Genomic DNA, 20000 nt, shown 5'->3' with positions numbered 1-20000 from the left:
CACCGCGCGACGACCACGACGGTGACTACGGCGACAACCACGACGACGGACACGACGACGACGACGACGACGACGACCACGTTGACGAAGATTTGAATAGTTACGATGAGGAAGACAACAACAACAACAACAACAACAACAATAAGAATATGTGGTTTGAGTCCTGGCTGGGGTAAGAACATGGAGGTAGAATAAGGAACAAGGGAAAGAATAAGGAAGAAGAAGAAGAAGTAGTAGAAGAAAAAGAAAAAAAAGAAGAAGAAAAAGAAGAAAAGAAGAAGAAGGACAAGAAGAAGAAGAAAAAGAAAGAAAGGGGAAGAATATAATTATGATGATAATGATGATGAGAGAGAGAGAGAGAGAGAGAGAGAGAGAGAGAGAGAGAGAGAGAGAGAGAGAGAGAGAGAGAGAGAGAGAGAGAGAGAACAAAGAAAGAAAGAGAATTAAGCTACATTCAGATTAGCAAATAAAGAAATAAAATACGCGCCCATTTCTTTTCCTATCACATAATTCATGCCCAAAAGAGTCGCGACCCGCCGACACTCCGACGCCTGCTTCACCCCCCGCTCCGAGACACCGAGACAGGAGACGAAACGAAACAAAAAGGACAACAAGAACGCCGTAACGGACGTGAGACAGAGAGAGAGAGAGAGAGAGAGAGAGAGAGAGAGAGAGAGAGAGAGAGAGTGTTCCTTGCACCATACATAATCTTTTGAGCTATACTAGAATGAAGAGTAGAAAGGAAGGAAGGAAGGAGGGAAAGGGGTTTTTAAGAAGATAAACAAATGAAAGAATAGATAAAGATATAAAGATGATACAAAAAAATAAATCTTTTCTCTATTTTTAGTGACGTAAATAAGAGTTGAGGGAAGGAAGGAAGGAAGGAAGGAAAGGAAAAAGGAAAGAGGTAAAGCCGGAGGAAATTGGAGGAAGTAAGAAAGAGAAGAAAGAAGGAGGAAAGAAAGGAAGGAAAGGAAAAGGTAAAGAATGAAGGTCGGAAGGAAGGAAAGAAAGGACGGAAGGAAAGAAGGAAGGAAAAAGGAAGGGAGGAAGGAAAGAATAAGGTAAGGAATGAAGGTCGGAAGGAAGGAAAGAAAGGAAGGAAGGAAAAAAGGAAGGAAGAGAGGAAAGAAAGAATAAAGAAAAGAGAAAAGGACGAAAGGAGGAGGAGGAAGAAAGGAAGGAAGAAGAAAATAGAGGAAGTCAGGAAGGAAAGAAGGGAGGAAGGAAGCAAGGAAGGAATGAAAGTAACAACAACAACAACAACAACAACAACAACAACAACAACAACAAATAATAATAATAATAAATGAAAGAGCAAAAGTTACCTCACTAATACAAAAGAAAGCGAGAAACAGCGGAGGAAGAAAAAAAAGAAAAGAAAAGAGAGAACAAAGATTGAATTACACGTTGTTACAATACGTTTGTTAGTGTTTGTCCCCCTCCCCCACCCCCACCCTCTCTCTCTCTCTCTCTCTCTCTCTCTCTCTCTCTCGCCGTCGTCCCCAACACCCCCAGCCGCCAGCCTGTCAACACCCCACCCTCTGTCCTTGCCCCCCTCCCCCCCACACCTTTCCGGATATTGGCTGCCTTCACCTCCCTCGCTTGGCTGGGTTCTCGGATTCGTCGCGGCGTTTACGAAAAAAATATTACTTTAAAGCTTCTCTTGACTCCCCGACACCTGCGTCTCAGCCCTGCTCATACGCCACTCACGAAGGCGACGCCGGAACGAAGAAACAAAAACACGTGAGAAAGGGAAACTAAGAACATAAGAACATAAGAACGTAAGGAGTCTGCAAGAGGTAATGCGTGCGTACAAAAAGGAGCAGCGATTCTAGTATATATCGTTACCATCGTAATTAACTGTCTAAGTCAAGTTTCGGTGATTTCCAGATTTTTTAGGTAAATTGTGGTACATTAGGCACATTTTGGCATTTGGTACATTTTTGGAACATTTGATACTTTTTGGTATAGTTGCCTCAATTTGTCATTCAAGGTGTTCGTGTTCTGAACTTTGGTCTTAATATTTCTGCTCAAATCATAAGCCGAATGATGTGTTTTATTTTTTAGATTTCTCGAAATGTAAGAATAATGGCGAGGCAGTTTGTTTATGAAAGTGACGCTGTCCCATCCGTCCCCTTTGAAGCAACAAGTCTGTCAAAACCATAAGGAGTTAAAGAGCGAAATGGTAAAAGTGAGTTAAAGTTGGGAGCATACGCTATGTAAAGGTTCTCTAAAATTACTCGTCAATATCACGTACTTGAAGTGAATAAAATCATCCATCGTCAGAACTTAATATTGGAGGAGAGAAAAATCCTTCGCCCTCCCTACTTTAGAAATTTCACGCACCCAGAATTACGCATTTTCCAAAATCCACAATTCAGGAATAAAATATAATAAAAAACTAAAAAAAAAAATGGCAAAAATTATATTAAATCGCGAATCATTATTGCAATTTTGCGAGAAATTGAAAAATAAGTACTTCCTGCACCGCTTATCAGACCTTATGATGTAATTTTCTGAGAGAGAGAGAGAGAGAGAGAGAGAGAGAGAGAGAGAGAGAGAGATACATACATACATACATACAGACAGACAGACAGACAGACAAACGGAGAAACGGACAGACATATATGAAAACACACACACACACACACACAAAAAAAAAACATAAAAAACAACAAACAACATATAATTTTCAGCCGATGCAGTATATATAATTGATGAGTAAATGTTCAAGAAGAAGAAAAAAAACACAAGAAAAAGAACACGAACAGGACCAAGATCAACCATAAGAACAACGAGAGCAAGTAAAAAAAAAAAAAAAACACAAAACCGAACAAACCGGAAGAAGAAAAAAACAACAACAACGTGACGGCCATGGCTAAAAAAACATCAACATCAACTTCTCAGCCACTCCTTCCACTTCGAAACCCAACGACTGGTGACTTTATACTTCGAGTCTGTTGGGGGCGAGGCACTGTTTGCGTAGCGGTGTGGCGCCGAAGAGACCGCTCAGGGGGAGACGGTGGGCGAGAGGGGAGGTGGGGAGAAGGGGTGAAGGGGGAGAGGGAAGGACTGTATGGAGAGGCGGAGGTAACGAGAGAGGGATACAGAGGGAGGGAGTGAAGGGGCAGCGTGAGTGGTGAAACGGAGGGAAGGGAGAAGGGAAGAAAAGAAGGGAGGGAGAAGAAGGAAAAGGGGAGAGGTGAAAGGGATGAAGGTGAGGTAAAGGAAAGAAAAGGAGGGAGAGAGGGAAAAGGGGAGAGATGAAAGAGGGGAAGGTGAGGTAAAGGAAAGAAAAGGAGGGAGGGAGGGAAGAGAGGTCAGATGAAACAGAGGAAGGTAAAGTTAAGAAAAAAGGGAGGAGGAGGGAAAGAGTGACAAGGCGAGGGATAAGATGGAGAAGATTGGGGAGAAGGGAAGAAAAGGAAGGAGAGAGAGAGAAGGAAAAGGCGAGAAATGAAACGAAGGAGAGTAGAAAGAAAGGACGTAAAGAAAGGAGACGAAAACAGCTGAAAGTAAAGTGGAGAATGATAAAAGAGAAAGAAAAGGGCAGAAGAGAAAAGAGAGAACAGAGAACAGACTATAAAATGGAGAGAGAGGAGAGAGGGAGCGAGCGAGGGGAGGAGAGGAGGGGAAAAGGAGGAGCGAAGGGAGGGAGGTACGGAGAGAAAGAGCGGTGGGAGGTAATAAGAGAGAGAGAGAGAGAGAGAGAGAGAGAGAGAGAGAGAGAGAGAGAGAGAGAGAAGGGTAGCAAAGGAGAAAAAAAGGGGAAAGGGGTAAGGAAAAGACTGATAGAGAAACGGAAGGAAGAAGAAGAGATGGAAAAAAGAGATGAAAAGAGGACTGGGAAAAAGAGAATACAGAAATGAGGGAACGAGGAAAGGAAGACAAGAAGAAACGCAGAAGAGCCACGGTGGAGGAGAGGGAAGGAGGATGGAGAGATAAGGGGAGATTGGAGGAAGGTCGGTCGGGGAGGGGAGGGAGAGGGAGGGTGAGAGGAACGATCTGGGGTGAAGTTTGAGACGGAGAGAGAAGAGGAGGAAAATCGGATTAATGTGCCTGGTTATAAGGTTTTCTAGGATTGTGAAAGGTCATATTAGAGGATTTGTCGAACGAAAAATATGGGATAGAAAGAGAAGCATAAGAGGTGATGAGAATGATGAAGAGGAATGAATGAGGGAGGGAAAGAATGATGATGAGAAAGAGGAGGAGGAGGAGGAGGAGGAGGGCTGCTGTAGCGTGAAGGCGTGAGTGAGGAAGCGAAAGGAGAGACGCGTGGAAATACGAGAAAGAGGAGAGCGCAGGGACGAGGTGAGGGGCGGAGAGAATGAGATGAGCGGAGAACAGCGCCTCAAATATGTTCTCTTTTCGTTACTTGGCACTAACGAGACCACTGTTACCACAACGTGCAGATGACCTCGTTCACTTGTGGACCCGACGAGTCTCCAACAAGCGGCTCGAGTGTCAAGAAGTGATATGAGGGACGTGAAGGAGCGCCCCGAGATGAGCGCCCGTAAGATGAGCCATGGGTGGGCGGCACAGAATTACGAGACAGATAATGTGAAATTTCCTCTCGTGGGAAAAATCAATAAATCTGTTACCTTGAGCGGTCTGCCGGGAAGGGAAGAAAGAGGAGTGGGAGGGAGAAAGTGGGGAAGAGGGGGGAGTGGCCCCGAGCTCAATGTTTACCGGTGTGGCGACGGTCAGAGTGACATGAGGAACACAAACTGAAAACTTGGCGCCTCTGACTCTGGGTGGGCCCACGTGAGAGGCATCATTTTGCTATAGCTTACTTAGGTCTAACATAAATGTCCCCGACGAAAACTGACAGCTTTGAATCGGGGGAAATAATTTTTCAAAATCCCTGGCATGCAAAGTAGCAGCGGGTGGAGGTCGTGACACCAAGACCTGTTTGCCGGGCGAGAGGCGCCTGGCAGGTCAGCGTCTGTGTGGGCGAGGCGGCGGCCACCACAGCACGCGACAACCTGCTGCTGCACACTGGGCAGTGTTGACGCTGACGCATGGAGGTTTTCTCATCCCCTACAATACGGAGATTAAACTATGATCAATATAGTATGACATAAATTACAGTATCTTTCGAAGGTGATTTTAAGGTGCATTTTGTTCAGATTTTCAGTGGTATAAAATTTGAGTCGAGATGTGTTAACGTTCATGTCAGTGAGCGACGCGCCGCGCCTCGACGCGCTGACCCCCGGCGCGGCGGCGGCGGCGCCCGGCGGGAAGCTCGTCGCCAGAGTGTGGCGCGGAGGGCATTGCCGCCAGGGCGCCGCGAGACACCTTGCTGTCCAGCACTTTTTCCACCTGTTTAAAACAGACAGGTGACACACGTGTCACCGGAAAGCCTCAGTCTCAAAGGGAGGCGGCCTGACTCCAGGCAAACTCAGGCTGAAGGAGGCGACGCAGGCCGCTGCAGGACAGGGAACATGACTTACCTCAGTGGAGGAGGAGGTGCGCCGCGCGTGCGTGTGTACGGGTGGAGACGCTGCCCACTACTGGCGCGGCTCCTGGGTTCACCACTCACACAGTCACACCGCTGGCAAGGTCAGGTGGCCGCCGCGTCCTCGCCGACCACTGGCGCCGCAGCCCCCCCCGGGTGGCGCCGGAACTCCCCCGTCACCTGACCCACCCCAGGGACGCCCACCCATGATGTCACATCCGCCTCCACCAATGGCCCGCCTCCTTAGCGTGACGTCACACCCTCTGCAGCCAACCAGCGGCCAGCGTGAGCCGCCCGCCAGGCCCCTCCGCCCCTTGTTCACCTGGAAGGCGTTGGTCACGTTCTGGATCAGGACGTCACCGTTTCGGGACCAATTACAAGTCGTCATACTTGGGTAATAAAACACTTCGAACCAATAACGGGGAGGTGCCAGCGTGACGTCACGGCCAGGTGACCAATACTGACACGAAACCCATGTGCGCGGTAACCTGAGCGGCACTTGAGTCTTGGCGGGGCTGGATCGGATTATTATTTGTTTGTGTAGACGCGGGGCTGAGAGGGACGAAAGACCCGGCGGCAGATGATGAAAAGCCTCGACAAAAAGGAATAACGGGAGTGAGGGTGAATGAGTGCGACAGGAGGGTGGGGGGGGGAGGCTAGCTGGGGCAGGACAGGACAGGAGAGGACAGCCCCTCCGGCCACCACACCTTCACGCACACATCCAACAATCTGAGCCATCTTAATCCCGAAGCATGACGGCAAGGGGGAGCAAGTGGGGGGAGGCTACCCTTTCTATCTCTTTATCAGGATGGGTGGAGGACAGGGGCAGTAAGAGGAGGAGGAAAGGGAAAGGAGAGAACGATGGGAACGGTCGGGGTAAAGGGAGGGAGGTGGGAGTGGATAGGACGTCTGTTTCAGAAGGGAGAAGCTTACGGGAAATGAACATGTAAATTTACGTTCTCTCTCTCTCTCTCTCTCTCTCTCTCTCTCTCTCTCTCTCTCTCTCTCTCTCGCTGTGTGTGTGTGTATGTGTGTGTGTGTGTGTGTGCACTGTGTACGTTCGCCCGCCAGCCACAGTCTCCCCCCGTCAGTGATAAAATCCGTCAATTTACATTTCAGATAAAGCGCTCAACTATATTCCCTTTTTTCCCTTCTTTTCCCCCCGCGAGTCGACGGAAATCCGAGGAAACGATCACAGATTGGAGGGAAAATTTTTACCTGACTCGTTGCGTATCACATTAAGGAACACTGGACCCAGATTTGCCGCCCCTCTTCTCTGACTTATGGCGTTTTGGCTCTTATATATTTCACCACCTTTATCTCCTCTCACCTCCCTTCGTTATTTTTTTTCCTGGAACTTCCAACACGACTTGACATTTTTTTATTTTCTTATTTTATATTTAGGCTTCCAGGTCGGGAGTAACAAGTTGGATGCTTTTACGTCGCTATCTCAACTTGGTGCAACTTTTCTTTTCACGCTGTCTTTAATTCGCCTCGCTCCCCATCCCCTCCTCTCCCTCTCTCTCTCTCTCTCTCTTACTTTTCATTATTCGTATCTTGGTAACAAAAATGATTTACCAAACACATTTTTTTTTACAACAAAGGAAACAGCTCAAGGGCACAATAAAAAGTAGACAATAATAAAAAAAAAGCCCGCTACTCGCTGCTCTCAAAAAGAATCCAAGGAGGTGGCCGAAAGAGAGGTCAACGGCAGGAAACGAGTCTGTATATCACTACCAAGTAAGAGTCGTCTGTTTACTTTGACTTGAATATGTGCCTCCACTACACACACACAAAGAGAAAACACGTTGTCCCTCAAATCTGCACTATTTTACACTTAGGGAAACCTGAACTAATCCCAAGCTACTTTAACTTGAATAAGCTCGCCCACACTCACACTGGGAAACGGAGATCAGATCATATGCGTTGTCCTCCAAATCTGTAGTAATCCCACGTTCAAGGATACCTGTACTAATCCTAAACACAAGGATTCTTCCACACCTGTATTAATTCCATACTTAAGGAGTGAGAACGGGAGTAGTTTTTAATCTAGTGAGTCAAGAAATCACGCGAATCGGAAAACAAAAGACGGGAGTTGTTTTTAATCTAGTGAGTCAACAAATCACGAGAATCGGAAAACAAAAGACGGGAGTTGTTTTTAATCTAGTGAGTCAACAAATCACGCGAATCGGAAAACAAAAGACGGGAGTTGTTTTTAATCTAGTGAGTCAACAAATCACGCGAATCGGAAAACAAAAGACGGGAGTTGTTTTTAATCTAGTGAGTCAACAAATCACGCGAATCGGAAAACAAAAGACGAGAAGGATTATTTTTCCCCCAACAAAAGACTAATGAATCGTGTCAGCATCCACTTTCATGACAGTAAGAAAAATAATAATGGTTTCGGTTGCCCAGACGCTCTCAAATATACGCCAGATTTTTTAAACGTTGGAGTAGTACTTATTAACAGCTTTGTGGCTAGTTAGGTTTCTAATTCCAATTTTTGGGGCGAAGTTAGTTAGAAGTGTTGTATTTTCTCAGAGTTGAGTCGACATATTACAAACTCAGTCGTGAAAAGTGCTATACAAACATAACAAAACGAGCAGCGGGCTTTTTTTTTATTATTGTTTCCTTTTTTGTGTCCTTGAGCTGTCTCCTTTGTTGTAAAAAAAAAAAAAACGCCTTGAAAACGGGTCAAAAAAAGGCAAATCAGGCACATAGTTGCTGATAAAGATTAATACGACGTTTATAAAATCAGATGATAACTAATAGAGGAGTACAAAGACGGAAGCTAGATTAAGGTTATGAAATGCAGAGTGGAAATTAATCTGATGTCATTGTATATATCAAAGAAGCCTCCGATCCAGCAGTGACAAGCGTGCGTGTGGCAGGAAGGATGAAGGGGAGGAACGGGAAAGAGAAGAGGAAGTGGCCAACCTACAAAAGACGAACGGAGGAACAAACATGACACACAATAATCCAAGAAAAGAAATTAAGCAAAGACGCGTGACAAAGGAAGTTTTGGGGGTAAGTCTCTCTCTCTCTCTCTCTCTCTCTCTCTCTCTCTCTCTCTTATCTATCTATTTCTAGTTATCTCTCTATTTCTCTGTCTATCTGTGTCTCTATCTATCTAAATAACTATTTCTATCTATTTCTCTATCTATCTATTTTTTTCTGGTTATCTTTATTTCTTTATTTCTCTCTCTCTCTCTCTCTCTCTCTCTCTCTCTCTCTCTCTCTCTCTCTCTCTCTCTCTCTCTCTCTCTCTCTCTCTCTCTCTCTCTCTCTCTCTCTCTCTCCGTTTCACAATACAGCGTAGTCAACTCTGAGAGAAAAAAAAAATAACGCGACTTTTTTCTACTCGGTGAAAAATTTTGCGGACCAACAGGGAACAGTTTCTACCTCCGTCAGTGCGAGGCGCAGACCCCACGACCACGGGCGGCTGCGTGCTCTGTATTTCTATGCAATTTTAAAGCAATTTTCTTAACCGCGCCTCGCTCAGCTTGGATACTGGCGACACCACCTCGGGTCAAAGCAGTGGAGGTCACGGCAGGGCGAAGATGTATGAACTGAGATGGAAATGAGAATACGTAGTTGGTTGTATTATTTTTTTTCTTTAGCCTCCCCGAACTGATTTTGGTGCGAAAGGCAGACAGATAAGGATAATGGACTGGTAACCCATCAACACAGGTATGTCCGTGACAGGCCACCACACCTGCACACCACGGTACTCCGTCCCTGCCGTGTTAATTAATAAAAGTTTTGCTGTAACTAATACGGACAAAGGAGAAGTAGAAATAAAGTGATGAGCGGCGAGATTCTATATGTCCTAGATAATAGTAGTACAAACATCATTATTATTATTATTATTATTATTATTATTATTATTATTATTATTATTATTATTAGTAGTAGTAGTAGTAGTAGTAGGCTAGTAGTAGTAGTAGTAGTAGTAGTAGTAGTAGTAGTAGTAGTAGTAGTAGTAGTAGTAGTAGTAGTAGTAGTAGTAGCGAGGGATGGAGGGTCAAACCTTTACCACATTACTTCCATCATGCCAGATCTTTTAAATTTCGTTCAGCCACCGCCTCCCCCCCTTCCTCCTCCTCCTCCTCCTCCTCCTCCACCTTTTCCATCTATTCCTTTTTTACTCCCTCATCTCTATTCTTTTCGTGTTTTAGGATGATTAGTTTTCTCTAGTTCTGTAAATATTTTTTCGTTTACTTTGTATTTCCATTCTCCTCCTAGCGATTTGTTATTTTCTTTGCTCTCTCTCTCTCTCTCTCTCTCTCTCTCTCTCTCTCTCTCTCTCTCTCTCCTTTTCTTCATCATCCATCCACACTCGGTCCTTATCTTTCTCGTGAATCTTCCTTTTCTAAGCTCATTCTCGTCTTCGTCCTATTCGTCCCTCTAATCCTCCTCCCCCTCCACCTCCTCCTCCCTTTTCTTCTTCTCGTGCTCCTATTCGTCCTTCTCATCTTCACATTTGTCCATCAGTAGTTTTTCCCTATGGTTATCCTCATCCTTCCCGTCCTCATCTTCGTCTTCTTTTTAGTCCTTATCTCCCTTTTGCAGAGCCGGAGTAATGTTGTTCTTGTATAACTCGCTGGATGTTGAGTTACTCGGAAGAGTGCAGCGACGCGCTTCGAAAATAATACCGTAATGAGGACGCAACCTTATGAAGAAAGCCTCAATTAAGTGATTCAATCTCTGTACCTTGGAAAAGAGACGAATGCGAGGAGATTCGATACAAATCTCCAAATACTTAAACAATATCAATAATGTCCATCACTCCAAGCTTTTTGCGCTTTCCACTAACCCGAGAACAAGAGACAACGGTCAAACAATTTAAGTGAAGCAATGCAGCAAACAGACATCGGCAGGAGATATTTCTCGGAGAGAGTCATCCACCACTGGAACAGCCTTCCTGCAAAAGTGGTTAGTGCGAAAACGATTAACTTTTAAGAACCGCAGTTATCGTCACTTTGCCGCGTCAAGGGTGAACTGAAAGTGCTTTAATCTTTTCTAAAGGTCACTCAAGTGACTGGCGAATGAATTAAATCACTAGGGCAGCCAGCCTCATACTAAGCCATCAGGCTTTCTGCTGTCTGCTCATCTATGCGTTCATGTTTCCTCCTTCTTCTTCCCCATCTCCTGTTCGTTTTCTTTTTGTCTCCTCCTCCGCCTTCTCCTCGTCCTCGTCCTCCTCCTCCTCCTCGCACAATTTCACAAGCCCCACAATCAGAGGACAGCTGTGGCCCGCGTGAACACCAGCAACAATTTCTTCCGCCCCCCGAATAACTTTCCCTGCCTCCTGAATACATCGCCGCACGCTCAATGGCGGGATTACGCATATTGTGTCCAGGCGGAAGAAAGAAAAAATGGGAAGAAAGAAAAAGGAAAATGGAATGTGAGTCAGTACATGTTGTGTGTTGTGTTTGTTTACTTTATTCAATGTTTTTTTCTTTTTTCTTACTGTGGTCTAATTTGTTTGTTTTTTGGAATGGTATTTATTCTCTCTCTCTCTCTCTCTCTCTCTCTCTCTCTCTCTCTCTCTCTCTCTCTCTCTCTCTCTCTCTCTCTCTCTCTCTCTCTCTCTCTCTCTCTGTGTGTGTGTGTGTGTGTGTGTGTGTGTGTGTGTGTGTGTAAGTCACAACGGCCTGATCACTAGTTGGGTTCGCAATCGCCAGCAAGTACCCTCCTGAAAAGGGCAAGCTTATTATAGTCGATCTCTGGGTCCTGCCAGGACCCCCCCCCACCCCCCATCCCCTTTGCTCAAGGGGGGACAGTAACCGCTCCTTGTTAGCGGAAAAATCCCGGCCTGAGCGGGGCTCGAAATTCCGCCTGCCAGGCAACGAAGCCTGGCAGCGCAGAACTTTTAACCACTGAGCTACGGAGCGGTGTGTGTGTGTGTGTGTGTGTGTGTGTGTGTGTGTGTGTTATAAATAGATCTACAAATAAATACATAGTTGACAAATTGGAAAGATAAATAGATAGAAGATATTTATATAGATTAAAAGATAGCTAGCTAGAAAAATATAGATAAAACTTACTAAAGTAAAATTTTGTGATAGACAACTGTAAGTAAAAGTCTGCACCTTTTCAATTAATTTATGTTCCCTCATAATTAGTTTTTTTATATATATTTTCTTCTTATCGGAAAAGAAGGAATGAGGAAGGGAGGGAGTAGAGAGGATGGGAGGGAGAGGAAGGGAGATTTATGAATTTGCTTAGTGTGATGAAGGCGGTAGAGGTGACTTAGGAATGGTGATGATGATGGTGATGGCAGCGGTAGTGGTAAGTGATGGTGGTGGTGGTGGTGGTGGTGAGGGGGGTACACATGGTGGTGGTGTGGGTGGTGACGTTGGTGTTGATGGGGGTGATAAAATTGGAGGTGGTTGTGGTGTGGTTGGAGGACATTACAGCAGTGGTTGAGGTGGAGACGGAGGTGTTTGGGGAAGGAGTAGTGTAATGGTGTTATAATGTGGTGGTGTGAGGAGGGGGGGGGGGGCATTGCTGTTGATTAGAGATGTGCCGAATACCACGATGTTGGCCGATACCGATACCGATACTTCAATACTAACAAATGACCGATATTTTGCCGACACTAATACCAATACTTCAATACTAACAAATGGCCGATATTATGCCGATACCGATACCGATACTTCAATACTAACAAATGGCCGATATTTTGCCGATACCGATACCGATACTTCAATACTAACAGATGGCCGATATTATGCCGATACCGATACCGATACTTCAATACTAACAGATGGCCGATATTATGCCGATACCGATACCGATACTTCAATACTAACAGATGGCCGATATTTTGCCGACACCGATACCGATACTTCAATACTAACAACTGGCCGATATTTTGCCGACACCGATACCGATACTTCAATACTAACAGATGGCCGATATTATGCCGATACCGATACCGATACTTCAGTACAAACAGATGGCCGATATTTTGCCGACACCGATACCGATACTTCAATACTAACAACTGGCCGATATTTTGCCGACACCGATACCGATACTTCAATACTAACAACTGGCCGATATTTTGCCGACACCGATACCGATACTTCAATACTAACAACTGGCCGATATTTTGCCGACACCGATACCGATACTTCAATACTAACAACTGGCCGATATTTTGCCGACACCGATACCGATACTTTAATACTAACAACTGGCCGATATTTTGCCGATACCGATACCGATAATATTTTGCCGATACCGATACCGATACTCACTTTTCAGCCGATACCGATACCGATACTTCAATACTAACAAATGGCCGATATTTTGCCGATACCGATACCGATACTTCAATACTAACAAATGGCCGATATTTTGCCGACACCGATACCGATACTTCAATACTAACAACTGGCCGATATTTTGCCGATACCGATACCGATAATATTTTGCCGATACCGATACCGATACTAACTTTTCAGCCGATACCGATACCTATACTTCAATACTAACAAATGGCCGATATTTTGCTGACACTAATACCGATACTAACAAATGGCCGATATTTTGCTGACACTAATACCGATACTAACAAATGGCCGATATTTTGCTGACACTAATACCGATACTTCAATACTAACAACTGGCCGATATTTTGCCGATACCGATAGCGATACTCTTTACTTTGATTCCATATGTTTAAGATTATAAAAGTACAGAATTACTTGTATTTTGAAATTAGAAATAAGGGAATTTGGGAATATCTATAATTGAATAGTCTTGAAAGTTGATAGTGAAAAAAAGAAAAACGGAAAGTCATGGAGTCCTGAATCTCATATATAAGCTAGACAAGTATCGGAGTATCGGCCACATTTTCACTTGGCCGATACCGATACCAGTAATACAAATGAAGGCCGATACTACCGATACCGATACTATCAGCACATCTCTAGTGTTGATGTCGGTGGTGATGATGATGATGATGATGGTCCCGGCTTTGGTGATGATGGTGGTGGTGATGATGGTGATGATGATGATGATGATGATGGTCCCGGCTTTGTTGATGATGGTGGTGGTGGTGATGATGATGATGATGATGATGATGGTCCCGGCTTTGGTGATGATGGTGGTGGTGATGATGATGGTGGTGGTAAAGGTAACGGTGGTGCATTTTGTGATAATGGTGGGAAAGAATGTACTAGTGGTGGTGGTGGTGGTGATGATAGTGGTGGTGGTGATGGTAGTGGTGGTGGAGGTAGATGGGTGTGCATTTAGCCTCCGTGGTGCAGTGATTAGCGTGTCTAGCCACGAATCCGCGGGCTCGAGTTCGAATCCCGTTCCGGGCAGTCGGCGTGCACCTCACCCAGCTATTTATCCTTCCTTTCGGGCTGGTCTATAAATGGGTACCTGGGGAAACCTGGGGAAGGTAAACTGTGGTAACCCGGATGTCACACTGGCCCTGTGTTCCTAGGTAATAGGTTCTTACCTCCCACAGGCTCAAGGGACAATGCGACGGAGATGAGCACCGCGGGTTCGCGCAGCTATAGCAAATGCCCCAAATTTACCCTTAGTGATAGTGGTGGTGTGGGTGTGTAGTGGTGGTGGTGGTGGTGGTGGTTGGGGGGTATTGGTGTTGCACATACGTAATGATGGTGGTGGCAAGGGGTGGATACTAGTGGTGGTGGTGGTGAAGAGGTTTTCCAGTGAAAAGGCGTGTGGAGTGAGGCAAGGATGAGAGAGATGAAGACAGCTTTACGCCCCCTTTACCGCCTCTCCTCCTCCCTCCCTTCCACTTCTCTTTCCTGCTACAACCTCTCGTCTCGGCTCCCCTCACTCTCTTTATCACTTGGCTCCCTCTCCACTCCTTCTCCCTACCCACGTGGACTCCTGGTGACCTCTCCCGTGAAGCTAAACGTCGATAATTCACCACAAAAAAGCTACATTCGTTTGGCTCTTTCCTCCCCTCTCGAGGCAGACAGACGGTGCGGCGGGACAGCCAGCTGGGCCTGGGGCCCTCAGGCGCGCTGGGGAAAACGAGAGAATTACATAGAATTACATAGATAACCAGACCACACAGACCCTAAGGCCCAAACTAGGTGGTCTGTCCTAAACCTAAGTGACAGTTTTTATGCAGCCACCATGACGTTGAAACTGACCTAGTGAACATTGAGATGGAGGAGATAGCGGTCAAGATTATTCTTAAACGATGCAATCGAGTTACACTGTACCACTGATGGTGGTAATCTGTTCCAATCTCAAACGACAGTGTTAGTGAAGAAGAATTTTGTGCAATCTGAATGAACTTGTCTACATATGAGTTTAGCGCCATTATTTCTCGTTCGCGTCGAATCATCCATCACAAACAGCTTGGTCGGATCCACGTTGGTAAAACCGTTGTATTTTAAAGCACTCGATCAGTTTTCCTCTTAGGCGGCGTTTTTCAAGGGAAAACAGGTTTAGATGTGGCAGCCTTTCCTCGTAGGGTTTGTTTCGTAATGAAGGAATCATCTTGGTTGCTCTACGCTGAACACCTTCTAATTTAGCAATGTCTTTCGCATGGTGGGGAGACCAAAACTGCACGGCATACTCCAAATGAGGTCTGACGAAACTATTATACAAAGGTAGTATAACATCTTTATTCTTAAATCAAAAATTTCTCTTAATCAAACTCATCATGCTGTTTGCTTTTTTAACGGACTCGTTGCACTGCTGGGAAAACTTGAGGTTAGAAGCGACTGTGACGCCAAGATCTTTGACCGAATGAACGCTTTTAATTTTAACGCCGCACATTTCATAGTCCTTTATATTTCTATATCCAACCGGCAGAATCTGGCAATTGTTCATATTAAAAGGTAGTTCCCATTTCACTGACCAATCTGATAGTTTACACGAATTTTCTTGTAGGCTCCGACTGTCACATTATGTAAGTACCGCATTCCGATTTTCGTGTCGTCTGCAAATTTACTAATGAAATTTTTGAGACCTAGGTCAATGTCATTGATGTAAATGACGAAGAGAACGGACCCAGGGCAGAGTCTTGGGGGACACACTAGTGACTGGCATCCACTCAGAGGTCGCTCCATTTATTACAACGCTTCGCTTTCTATTACTTAGCCAGTGCCTGATCCATTCGTGAAGCTTACCCTGATGCCTATTTCCTTGATTTTATGAAGCAACTTGTAGTGTGGAACTTTATCAAACGCCAAATAAATAATATCAGTTGATTTAGAAACATCATAGACTGCAAAAAGATCGCTATAGAACGTTAATAGATTCAACAAACAAAATATATTGTTAGGGAAACCATGTTGCGAGTCCAGTATTGACGAATTACACTCTAGATAGTCAACTGCTTTATCTCGAATAATTGTCTCAAATAATTTACCAATAATTGAAGTTAAGCTGATTGGCCTGTAATTATCCGGTAATTTTCGGTCGCCTTTTTTTAAAATGGGTGTTACGTTAGCCATTTTCCAATCACTAGGAACGATACCATGGTGCAAAGACATATTAAACAGCATTGTTAAAGGTCTGAGTATCTCTCTTGATATTTTTCTAAAGTAATTTTGGATATATTTTATCAGGTCCTGGACTTTTGTTAGTTTTAAGTGACTGCAGCGCTTTGAGAACCTCATCTGTACTGATTTCAAAGTCAGGGAGGGTATGACTGGGATTTTCAATAGTGTTAGGAACAGCAGCAGTATCGGTAGAATTACTATTAAAAACCGAGGCGAAATAAGAATTTAACGTGTTCGCTATGCGTTGGCTGTCTGTCACGATATTGCCCGAATTATCAGTTAATGGGACAACCCCACTTCGAATCTCTTTTTTGTTGTTTATATATCTAAAAAAACTTTTAGGATCTGACTTGCTATTTACCACAATGTTTACTTCGTACCTCCATTTTGTTTGTTTGATTAAACTTTTGACTTGTCGTCCTGCTTCGTAGTATTGTGTACTGTTTTCAGTAGAGTTATCGGTTTTCTTTTGCCTATATAACAAGTTCCTCTTTTGGAGAGCATGTTTGATTTCATTATTAAACCACAGAGGATTTTTTACTTTTCGGCGCTTTTCACAAGATTGCACGGATATATTTTGTTCAGTTAATGATCGAGCTTTAAAGTCTTCCCTAGATTCTTCGACGCTGATGTTGGATACTAATTGAAAGTTCGTTAATGACTGTTTTATTCTTTCAAAATCCGCTCTTTTAAAATTGGGAACCAATATCTTATTCTCTGCAATCGTTGTTTGAACTCTTATGTCGAGACGCACCAGTCTATGATCGCATGATCCGAGGTATTCGCCAACGCTAACATTGTCAACTAAGTTGTCTTGGGTTACTAATAAAAGATCAATAATATTATTATCGCGCGTTGGTTCACTAACCATTTGGCTAAGGCAGTTATTTTCAACGAAGTCTAACATCCTGTGCGATTCCCCCTCGGATCCCATGAGTGTCTGCCAGTGGATTAAAATCGCCCAAAATCAATGCATCACTGTTTCGGAGAGTTCTTTGCAAAACGCTATACATTATTTCATCATCCTCGCGTGATTGGCCTGGAGGCCTATAAGTGACGGATATGTTGATTTTTAATTGATCGGTATTTGTACTCATGCTCAAGTGCTCTACAGTACTGTCCTCTGGTGTTTTATCAACGGGCTGTAAGCTACTTTTGACGTCAAGAGCCACTCCTCCACCTCTATGATGAACTCGGTCTTTATTGAAAAATATAAAGTTATCTATATTATATTCAGAAATTAAGTCATTATTAGCAGTGCCAATAAATGTTTCAGTTACGGCAATTACATCAAAGTCTTCTGTTTTAGCTAGGCACTGCAATTCATCGATCTTATTTCTTAAGCTCCGAGCGTTAAAGCTAAGAAGCCTTACATTGTCTTTTGTTATAGCTCGAGAAACGGAGTTGTTAGTTGTTTTACGATTTAGTGAAGTGGCGGCCGCATGACAACTATCTATATTTAAGTGGACGGGGTGAGAGAGAGAGAGAGAGAGAGAGAGAGAGAGAGAGAGAGAGAGAGAGAGCAGCAGTAAAGTGGGACGGGATGGAAAGCGAGAGGATATAGATAATAAAAAAAACGTTGAACTTGTATTGTTTTCCCTGAGAGCGGCGGCCGCCAGTTGCCTCATGAAAGATGAGAGCAACTCAAATGTTGCAAGATGGCGGGGTAATGAATAAAGTCATTAAATTTTGCAACTCGTGAGAGGTAAACGCTTAGACCGGTGGAAGTAAGGGTGTTTATTTGCACTTTTTAGTAGAGACAAGAGGCGGGGCGTCTAGCCTGGCTGTCTGCGTGTCACTGGCCGGCGACGCCCTGGGGACCGCGAGCACCGGTGGAGGTAGGGCGAGGGGGAGCTCCTCAGTGAGATAAGAGATAGGGAAAAGGGAAGCTCCAGGGGCGGGGCGAGCAGAGGCAGCTGAAGGACATGGAAAGCTTTCCCTCCATCCTCCTACTGATATTCAGATGCTCCCTTCAGAAGAGTATGTGAAAGGACATAAATTAAGGCACAGACCGACTGCCTCAACGCTTCCTTAACGATGACAGGGATACAAAGAACTCCCAGGAAGGCACCGTCGCCGCCGGGCTCACGAGATTAGTCACGTGAGGGCAAGAGTACAACGCAGTGGCGGCCCTTTGCTGGGGGTACGTCACGGGGTGAAGCTCTGCGTACACATAGGTTACGGTGGGGTAAAGCACAAGTACTTCTAGGTATAAGAATAAGTACTACTCTCTCTCTCTCTCTCTCTCTCTCTCTCTCTCTCTCTCTCTCTCTCTCTCTCTTCGCGTACTCACTTCTAACGGCGTAGAAAAGTCAGTCTTTGCTGCGGCGATGGGTCAGTGCCTCGGGTGATGTACACACACACACACACACACACACACACACACACACACTCCGGTAGCTCAATCGGTTAGAGCGCCGCGCTGCAAGCTTCACGGCCAAACACGCGGCGGTTCGAGCCCTGCTCAGGCCGGATTCTTTCCGTTGACTAGTAGTAGTTACTGTCCTCCCTTGAGCAAGGGGGAGGGTGTGTGTGGTGTGTGAGGTCCTGGCAGTACCCAGAGATCGACAATAATAAGCACTTGCTCACGCCGCGAGGGTACCTGCTGGCGAAAGCGAGTCCAACTCGTGATCAGGCCGTGGTGAATTACACACACACACACACACACACACACACACACACACACACACACACAAACCATCGCCTCAGGGGAATGGAGCACAACTGGCCCTATGTGAATAGTTTGGCTCTCGCGTAATGGAACTCAGTCAAGTCGTAACAAAAAGACCGATGAAATTATTAAAAGAATCATAATAAAAATTCGAGAGAGAGAGAGAGAGAGAGAGAGAGAGAGTGGGGGGAGGGGAGGGGGATGTTGGAGGGGGGGGCTGGATGCGTCCTTCCTTGGATGACTGATTATAGTAGGTAGGGCCGAGGCAGCTCCTCGAACCATAAAACATTTCTATATTAGATCAATCGCGTTGTCAGGACGATGCGGGAAAGTTTGACGACGGGCGCTATGGCGGCGGGTGGAAGGGAGCCCCGAGTCGTCGGTCGCCTCCCATGGCGGCGGAGACGCAGACACTGGCGAGGGGCGGGTGTCTATTTCTTTGGATGATGTCAGCGTGAAGAGAAGGCGACCCACCCACACCTGCATGCCGGGACCCCTCACAATGAGCCGCGCTGCGTCTCAGTTGAAAGACACCATTTTCTCATTGGTGACCCTGCGAAGGGCTGAACGGCGCCTCGCACCCCCGTCGCCCCCTTGTGAAAGTCGGGACAGACCTCCCTTCCTGCAGGTACTTGACCCCATGTGTCGCGATGACTGACACGTCTCCGTCTGTTTACTCTCCACGGCGCCCGTCCGTCAGCAGCGCCATCACCCACCCAGTGTGGGTCCCGTGCTGTGTTGCTTCACCTACATCCGCCTCTGAACCCATGTTTCCTCCCGATCAATGGACACGATAAAAATAGCCACCATATCAAGATTCATGACACAGCAGTAACTTCCATCTTGGTCTTCTGATTAGCAGCAAGACTGTGGCTTTGCCTCTGTTCGGGTCAGGCGGCATGTGGCACTGCAGCCTCCAGATAGCGGCACCTCATTTGCGGCGCCAATTAGGTTTTACCTGGCAAGGGCGGGCGAGGAGGCACATCAACAGGCAGGTCACCTGATGGCGCAGCTGCATGAGCATGTTTGTTGAACGTAATCGTGTCCAACAGTGGCCATATCGATCATCAAAATATTTTTGTTGATCGCGCAACAAATTCAGTAGGCAAATTGTGGACTAACAGCTCGTCTCGAAACGAAACAAAAAGATATAAACTGCCCCGCGCCAGGCCGGTCACGCATCAAAGTGTTCTGTTCATCACGCCGCCCAGTCACTGTTTACGTCGCGGCCGCGCCTCCGCCGCACCTCCGTCCCCACGGCGCCTTTCCCGGCCCGCCGTGCATTTGTCACGCCGCGTCCCGCGGTGAGGATGCGCTAGAAATGGAAGTATTATGCAAACCAGAATAGAATTCG

The 20000-nt window shown here is 45.6% G+C and overlaps 1 protein-coding gene across 2 annotated transcripts in view; it reads right to left on the bottom strand.

The window, feature by feature from the left end:
• LOC126995418 (adipolin-like) overlaps positions 1–20000 on the bottom strand; it is a 51248-nt gene that overhangs the window by 29251 nt on the left and 1997 nt on the right. Inside the window, exon 1 of one of the 2 annotated variants that reach the window (XM_050854939.1) lies at positions 5457–6103. The exons of the other annotated variant lie outside the window; for it this stretch is intronic. The gene's annotated coding sequence lies outside the window, so the exon portion shown is untranslated. Of the gene's footprint in view, positions 1–5456; positions 6104–20000 lie in introns of those variants that run through there. 2 annotated transcript variants of the gene reach the window in all.

Source organism: Eriocheir sinensis, chromosome 1 (assembly GCF_024679095.1).
Source record: "Eriocheir sinensis breed Jianghai 21 chromosome 1, ASM2467909v1, whole genome shotgun sequence".
Taxonomy (NCBI): domain Eukaryota; kingdom Metazoa; phylum Arthropoda; class Malacostraca; order Decapoda; family Varunidae; genus Eriocheir; species Eriocheir sinensis.
This window is presented reverse-complemented; position numbering and strand designations above follow the sequence as displayed.